Source organism: Cydia strobilella, chromosome 8 (genome assembly GCF_947568885.1).
Source record: "Cydia strobilella chromosome 8, ilCydStro3.1, whole genome shotgun sequence".
Classification (NCBI taxonomy): domain Eukaryota; kingdom Metazoa; phylum Arthropoda; class Insecta; order Lepidoptera; family Tortricidae; genus Cydia; species Cydia strobilella.
The window spans coordinates 9,923,292-9,930,946 of NC_086048.1; positions in this window are offsets into that span (position 1 = coordinate 9,923,292).

A 7,655-nucleotide genomic window follows, 5' to 3' on the forward strand; every position below is an offset into this window, starting at 1 on the left:
AACCATTTAATCTATCAGTCTTAATTAAATTAGTAGAATAACTTTACCAGCAAAAAGTCAGCAGCATATGACTAGAAAATATTTCTAAATCTGAGTGACCAAATAATATTAAACCAGATTTTTTTATTGCTGATTTTTGTTGCTATCCAATTTTATCAAAAATCATATTAAAAATCAAAAACCTTTTTGCAGATCAAAAATTTACTCGAATAAAAATGCCTGAAAATATAAAGTAACGCATCTCCTAAGTGTGCTTAAATATTTTTATTTGTAAGCATTACCTGCCAGAGTTGCATATAGTTTCCACAAAGGATCGCATAGTAGTTTTCTACTTTAAACGCTTCAACATCACCTACCAGATTGCCAATAAACAATGCAAACTTGTAGCACTTAATTATAAAACAGTTCAGGAACCAATTCGGCGTTCCCGAAATAAGCATTAAAGTTAGAACACTGGCTATTCTAAACTTCGAGAGTTGGACAGACGGTCTGGAATGGAAACGGGATGTAAATAGAACTGACTTAAGAATTATGAATATGCTACAGAAGTGTATGCATTCGTAATATTTGATTCCGTGAGGGCGTCTGAGCTCAGCTCACCTGTGTGAGCGCGTTAAAATTTGCATGTTGCACGTATAGAAAAATATCTTTGTATGAGCTTTTATCGCTTTCGAAATTCACAACTACATTTTCTCATAAATTCATTTTGCCGAATAACCATGTGGCAATTCAACCCAAAAATTCATATCATTTCCCAACCTAAGAGTTACCAACTGTATGTACCTATTCTTATTAAAATACACGAGACACTAATTAAAAAATAACTTGTTTTTGTAAATCAGTATAGTACAGTAAAATAGTCGGTTCGGGCCGTTCGGGCGCACTGTTTTGCTCGCGGTTCACCTAACACACTCCTCCTAGCTTCGCTCGTCGTCGCACCTATCTATTTTCTGTCTTCCGTGATTGTAAACAAATGAAATATATAGTGGGAAATTATGCGAGTGGTTAGAAAACCTAACAGGAAAATAAGCTACTGGAAAATAAAAGAAAAAAAAATGCTTTTAGAAGTTCTAACCTAACCTAACCCACTTTTCTGGCAAGCCGTGTAGCTTGGCCGGGACGAAGGGTGAAGCTGTTGGATGTGGGTAGCTCCAAGCCGAAGCTGCGGATCCGGGTGTTGTGACCGTGTAGTGGGCTGCCCTCCCTCTGCGCCTCCGTTTTCGCAATTGCTCTCTAGGGGTAGGACAGACAAGACCACGTGGATAGTGGGGTGTTCTGATTCGGTGTTAGATAACCTTGACATTTTGGTGACCTTTTGATTAAATGGGTATTTTTTTGCGAATCAGTTTTTAAAACGACTGATCGTGATCATTTAATTACTTCCCATTTTTTGTTGTTTTATTACCCGTAACTGTCATAATTAACTAAGCACCCACAACTGAATTCAATTATGCGTTTCGGACAGTTGAATATTATGCAAAATATCATACCTATATATATTTTTTTCATCATAATCTGGGTTCCGTCCATTTGGCATAACTTTCGTGACCCGAAACGCATTCCTTAATTTTAACATTCGTCGAAAAACAATTCTACTAAATGTAGCTTATGACACATGCGTTTTAGGTCATAGAAGTTATGCCAAATAGAAGGAATCGAAATGAGTTTTCTGCAAATTAAACATTCGGCTAAAACCTATTATGCTAAACAGATTATGCCAATAACGTTTCGGACAATTGAACAAACGCAAAATAAAATTATTCGTATCAAAATTCGGCCAAGACAATAATAGGCTATTTGAGATTCGGAGTCGCAAACATTCGGCCAATTTTAAAAACATAATTTTTAAGAAAAAAAAATCGACTTCAATGGGGGATGCCGCTGAAAGTTCACTTATTGTTGATGGTGCACTCTTAGATTCCAGACAATGAAATGAAAAAGACAGCATCTTTTGCCTAATAATGTAGAAAAGGAGGTAAAACCACCCACTTTTCTAGTAGCATTTCGTTTCTGTAAAGGTCGCAGTTCTAACCTAACCTACTTTTCTGATAGCATTTCGTTTCTGTAAGGGTCACAGCTCTAACCTAACCTACTTTTCTGATAGCAGTTCTGTTCTGTGACCCACCTAAGCCACTTTTCTATTAGCATTTCCGGGTCCGGATCAGAGTCCGGGTCCGTGTCCGGCTGTCCGGGTCCAAGTTTGGGTTAGAGTTCGGTCCGGGTCCGGGTCCGAGTTGGGGTCCATGTTCAGACCCGGGTCCGGGTCCGAGTCCGGGTCCAAGTTTAGGTCTGGGTCCATAAGGAAGAGAACAAATCGCCAAACGTGAACTATGTGTCATTGAAGAGTTCCATTCTGATCATTATCAGCAGTTTCCAATTCATCAAATGTCACTTTTTTAAATGTAAATGCTGGATTTGTTGATAAAAAAACAAAAAATCACTATATGTATGCCTTTCACATTTGAGGAGTTCCCTCGGTTCCTCGTGGGTCTCATCATCAGAACTCGAGCTTGACAAAAATATGTCTTAAAAACAAGTTGCTTAACAAACATAAAGAAGAGGACAAATCGCCAAACGTAAACTATGCGTCATTGAAGAGTTCCGTTCTGATCATCATCAGCAGTTCCACTTCATCAAAAGTCACTTTTTAAAATGGAAGTGCTGGATTTGTTTATAAAAATACAAAAATCACTATATGTATGCCTTTCACATTTGAGGAGTTCCCTCGATTCCTCATGGATCCCATCATCAGAACTCGAGCTTGACAAAAATGTTTCTTGAAAACCTAACTTGCTTAACAAACATAACGAAGAGGACAAATCGCCAAACGTGAACTATGCGTCATTGAAGAGTTCCGTTCTGATCATCATCAGCCAGTTCCCCTTCATCAAATGTCACTTTTTTAAATGTAAGTGCTTGATTTGTTGATGAAAATACTAAAATCACTATATGTATGCCTTTAACATTTGAGAAGTTCCCTCGATTCCTCATGGATCTCATCATCAGAACTGCTTTTTGACAAAAACGGGACCAATCTGTATGTATATACTTACAATCAAAAAAAGAATTTTCAAAATCGGTCCAGAAATGACGGAGTTATGGAGTAACAAACATTAAAAAAAAAACAAAAAAAAAAACATACAACCGAATTGAGAACCTCCTCCTTTGAAATCTTGAAGTCGGTTAAAAACAAAACCGTGAGACAGACATATTAAATATATCAAAATTATATTGTCTTCGGTTACCGCGATAGTTACTCATGAAATAAAACTATACGCTATACCACGAACGCTGTAAAGAGTTCGAAACATCGGGATGTATTATAAATTCAATATACGCGATATAATCCGTTTTCATAGTTTTATTTTATATCAAAATTAGTTAAAATTAATCAAATTAAAATCAAAATCAAAATTATTTAAATTAAATTACCTAGTCGTCATCCGAATTTTAACCGTGGTTGTGGTTGGTCAGTGCCTCCGAGCTGGAAAACTATTTTGGGTACTACGTCGGTGGACAGTGTGGACGGACCATTAGCAAATGACGTAGTGAGTGTTTTGTGCAACATCAAACATTTATTCAGCAAATAGGCCACAGGGGCACTTTTACATGTCAATTTTTACAAACAATAAAATTAACCCAGAATTACAAAAAACAATTACATAAATATAAATGTTAAATTACACAAGAAAAAAAACCTAATAAAAACTATACAAATAACAGAAGTACTAAAATTGTTTAGAGATGTAAAAGTCTCTAGGTGTCAGAGATAAAATGTATATATAGGTAATAATAAAAAAAGATCATCAAACTATCCAGAGATGTAAACAGGGACCGGACAACCCTTTCCGCGATAAAACCCTTTCAATGGGTGACACTTAAACACGGCTAACACATTGAAAGACTTTCCCTTTTGAACTGCAAGCCTATTCATACCCTTACCTTTGACTAACCCTTACCGAAAAGCTAACCAAAAATAAGGCTAGCTCTTAATAAGGGTTACCCTTATCTTTAAGCGCTTTTTATAAAGGTTTCCCTTTGCGTGAAAGAGACAGGATTAGTATATATCTACGGTAGTGTATGAAAAGGAAAGAAAATACGTGCCTAGTCAAAGAACGCCGCCGTCGCCGCCGACGATCGCTCGGATTCGAAGTAATGTGTGCTTTATGAACAAGGTAGACGACTTAAATTAGCACGCTTATATGCTAAAAGGGAAGCCCTTTATAAGGCTAACCCTTATAAGCAATATGCAAGGTGTTGGTGAGCGGATGATAAGGGTTTTGTAAGGGTATTTGGGCTACCGATTACTCAAATGTGGTAGCTTTATATAAGGGTTTTTAAAACCAAAACAAAGGGTTTCGTCTGGCAAAGGGTATGGTGAGTTAAGCCTTATGCAATACCCTTATAAAACCCCGATAAGGGATAGCGGGCCGGTCCCTGGATGTAAAGGGTCTCCAAGACTTGAATTGTTATATAATTAATAAAAAGACAAGATATTAAAAAAGACAAACAGACAAGAACCGAATAAAGTGCCTCACGTTAATGCCACTCAAAAGTAAAGTCACATAGTCAAATAGGTAAAATGAAGCCCGTGTAAACTTAAACAGACCGGTCATTTAACCCATCATTTAAAAATAATGCCGTTAACGAGGGTAGTTTCTCGCCCCCCCTGCCGCCACCGGCGCCCGGGCCGAGCCATCGGTCGCGGAGGGCTGCGGCCCCAAGTCTGCGCCGGTCCGTCACCGTCAACGCAAGCTCCTGATGATGCTTCTCGGTACGGAGTGAAACATGTCGAATGTTTTTCGACTTAAAATACGTGTGACCCGTTATTAATATATTCAATATTCGACCAATTGTATATTATGCGATCCGAAGCTTTCGATAAAGTTAATGTCGAAAAACAGTTCTGCCAAATGAGTTATGCCAGATGCGTTTCGGGTCACGAAAGTTATGCCAAATAGACGGAACCCGTCAATAGGTCAGTTTAGAAAAATTACAACTGGTTTTTACCTAAAACGAGACAAAAAAGATATTAAATTAATAGTTCAATGGGCTGAGGCCGATTAGTTAAATTTTGGATTTGATTTACTATCGAATGAACTTTATGGTATCGTGTATTGATTTAGATTTTACAAACGTTACTAGAATACGATTCGAACTAACTACTATAAATCGTATCTATACGATTACTATATATACTAAATTAAGCAACACAGAATCTTATATTATTTTCAATTGCATGCTATAATTTGTATATGTAGAGTTTTTAGGAAATTATCAGGTCATAATTTGTATCATGGAAGGTGGCATAATGGTCATTCGCCGTTTTTATCCCTATTCACCCCGGTTGACGGTAATGGGTCCTCTACACGATGGACCATCATACTGACCCACTCAGATGGGCCAGCGTGTAGAGCGGGTTGATGTCGGATGGCTTATGGCGCGGCGAGATGACGATGGGATGGCCACAGTGTCGGTTTTTCGTCCGCACATCAAAGGTAGTGGGCCAGCGATGGTGCGTACCCTTCTACACGTGGCCCATTCCATAGTGCGTGCTCTCAACACTATCCCATGGCCATCTCGCTGGTTCAGCGCTGGGCCATCATGTAGAGGAGCCATAACATATAGGTTATTTTGGATGTGAATTGTCACCGTACACGTGTTGATGTTGATATCAGACGGATATAAATAATCAAATCAAATCAAATCAAATCACTTTATTGCCAAAACATGATAGTACAAAAAATAGCAATACAACAATACAATACAAAAGTTCTAATAATAATGCATTAAATAACTAATTGTTGTGTTGGCTTCATATTTTTTGGCTAATAATAACTCTTATTATATACTACCTGCTTATTATCTACCTACTTAATATCTACTTATACGGAGAGTGGGGCAAGACAGGGTGGCGGTTAAGACGGGTTAGCGGCTTTATATGGCGACACGACTGACCAACCAGAATCCCGTTATTGCATGACGATGCGTTGCCATCATGGTAATCAGTTCGCACAGTGACCAGCTAGACAAATGGTGTCGTTAATTATTTATTTGCAAAAAAAACTGTTTTTGCCATATTCCTTGTAAGTTTTTTATTTTATTTGGTTTGTGTTTGTTGTCTTAATATCACCAGCCCAAATATAGTGTTAATTTATTCCTATGGACCAGCAATCACGCCAATAGCTAAGGACTTGTTTGGTTTTAAATACGGAATGGTTTTTTTACAAAAAAAAACGGATTTCATTAGGCACATGGGGCCAAAACGGGGTACATCTTGCCCGCCGTAGTTTTAAAGTGATGAAAAATTGCGGATTTGAATGTATTTATTTCAACTCTTGTAGAATGGTGAAAAAGTATAAAAGAAAGTCAAATAGAGGAGAGTGGTCGAAGGAGGCCATGAAAAAAGCGGTAGATGCTGTTGTAGAAGGGAAGATGGGTACATGTTAGTTGCAAAATCATTTTCTGTCCCTCAGACGACCTAAGAAATAAAATTAAAACAGTTCGTGAGAAGTTATCAGACGACGTTAAGTACAGCCAAAAATTGAAGTCCCTAAAGATACTGTTTCTATGAATCATTCCTATCACACCATCCTGTCCCATAGGGGTACCCCATCTTACCCTACCTAGGGGGCAAGATGGAGAGAAGGCACCTTTTGCCATTTTTTATTTTTATTTAATTAACTACCTAGAGTTCCTAGTAAGTGTTCATTATGAAAGACTGATTACCAAGGATAGAAATAAAAATAACAAAACCTTAAAAAGAATAGCATTTTCAGTTTTATTGAACTTGAAACGTTAAGTACCTCGCCATGCCCCACTCTCCCCTACTAAGTATATACGAGTGACCGTCGTCGACGGGACCCCCGATCGAATAAAAGCGATTAAAATCTTATTAGCATCATCGACTACGTTAACTTATTTAATAAATATATTTTTTACGTACAAAGACATAAAAAGATAACACATAATAGTAATCGACCTATTTTTATACAAGTCGCAGCGGGTAAGCAGGTCGCATATTGCTGTGCAAATATTGAGTAAACTCGGTTCCTGCTCCATAGAGGTCGACCAGTCACGATTTCGTATAGATACAAAATACCAGTTTCTGTTTATAGTTAGGTCCTTTGGCTAAAACATTGGGCGTCTACTAACAAGCTAGGTATACATATAATGACAAAATATCATATAAGCAGTTTGGACTGCAAAAAATGTTAACGGACAGTTTTCACACATACCGTAGAAATCTAAAATAGTAAAATGAGAAACATCTGAATCTCACTTTAAGCAGAATCGATTGAGATCTTCAAAAAAATAATCATGCATGTATAAATGATTAAATGACACTAATTTGTCATGACGCCCAACATTCCTAACATTCCTCAACCGTACACGGAATTCGCGCGCGGACAGTAATTGTTTAGGTATCGAAATAAAATATAAATTATTAAATGGTATCCAATGGCTATTAAGGTCCTGATTTAAACTTTCACGATTTTTACTCATTATTATTTACAACAACGGGACTTAATCGCGTAAAATAAGTATTAAATTTACCTCCGACGTTTCAAGGACGGCGTTGTCCCCGTGGTCTCGGAGAAGACTGGCTAAAGTTGACATCAACATCTTCTAGGCGCGCGAGTTTTTCGAACTAC